The sequence below is a fragment of the Cebus imitator genome, unplaced genomic scaffold (assembly GCF_001604975.1).
Source record: "Cebus imitator isolate Cc_AM_T3 unplaced genomic scaffold, Cebus_imitator-1.0 Scaffold275, whole genome shotgun sequence".
Lineage (NCBI taxonomy): Eukaryota > Metazoa > Chordata > Mammalia > Primates > Cebidae > Cebus > Cebus imitator.
Window position 1 is genome coordinate 1,671,093 of NW_016107590.1, and position 1,046 is coordinate 1,672,138.

Here is a 1,046-nt window from a genome sequence, read left to right on the forward strand (position 1 = left end):
GGTTTCACCATGTTGACCAGGATGGTCTCGATCTCTTGACCTCGTGATCCACCCGCCTCGGCCTCCCAAAGTGCTGGGATTACAGGCTTGAGCCACCGCGCCCGGCAAAGTATAGTTTCTTATAAGCTGTGTACTACTCACAAAAGACATCTAGTTGAAAATAAGATCATTAATTTATGTGTGTATTTTTCCTTAATGTAAGTAAAGGAGGTATATCCAGGAGGACACATGGGGGAGCAGGGAGGCTACAGAGGACAGGTGGGATGGCAGCAGGAAAAGGAGGCCACGTGGGAGAGGCGACTTTCACTGACAGTTGGGAAATAGTGAAGGGAAACCTCATCCTTTTCTTGAGGTCTAGGCCCCAAAACTCTTTTGAAAAATGCAGGGCTTTTATCTGAAGGCCTCTGGCCCATGTGCCTGCTGCCATTTCCTCTGCCCCTGAGATCTCCAGAAGAGAAAGGAGCTCCAGCTACGCATTCTTTGGGCTTGGAGAGGAGCAGAGCAAGATGGAGCTTGCAGGTCATGTCAGGAGTCACCACAAGGCTGTGGCTGTCAGCTCAGGTACCAAGCTCAGGCAGCGGGGGTTGTAAGATGATTACAATGGTATGCACTCAGCTCACCTGAGCTAGAAAGCCATGTGCAGAGAATGATATTAAACAACCTCTTTTACAAACAAAACTCTTTTAGTCTAAGCCTAATTATAGTGCTCCCTTTGGCTGTACATATACTAAAATTGGAATGATATAGAGAAGATTAGCATGATCCCTGTGCAAGTATAATGCAAATGTGTGACGCGTCCATTAAAAAAAAAAAAAAACAAAAAACAAAAAAAAAAAAAAAAAAAAAAGGAAGCCGGGTGCGGTAGCTCACGCCTGTAATCCCAGCACTTTGGACGGCTGAGGCAGGGGAATCACAAAGTCAAGAGATTGAGACTATCCTGGCTAACATGGTGAAACCCCATCTCTACCAAAAATACAAAAATTAGCTGGGTGCAGTGGCACATACCTGTAGTCCCAGCTACTTGGGAGGCTGAGACAGGAGAATTG

General features: G+C 46.1%; 1 non-coding gene across 1 annotated transcript; it reads left to right on the plus strand.

Moving 5' to 3' along the window:
• Positions 1-703: 703 nt before the first annotated feature.
• LOC119467296 lies at positions 704-808 on the plus strand. Its single transcript, XR_005195832.1, has one exon. It is a non-coding gene; the product is annotated as a U6 spliceosomal RNA (small nuclear RNA).
• Positions 809-1,046: the final 238 nt, after the last annotated feature.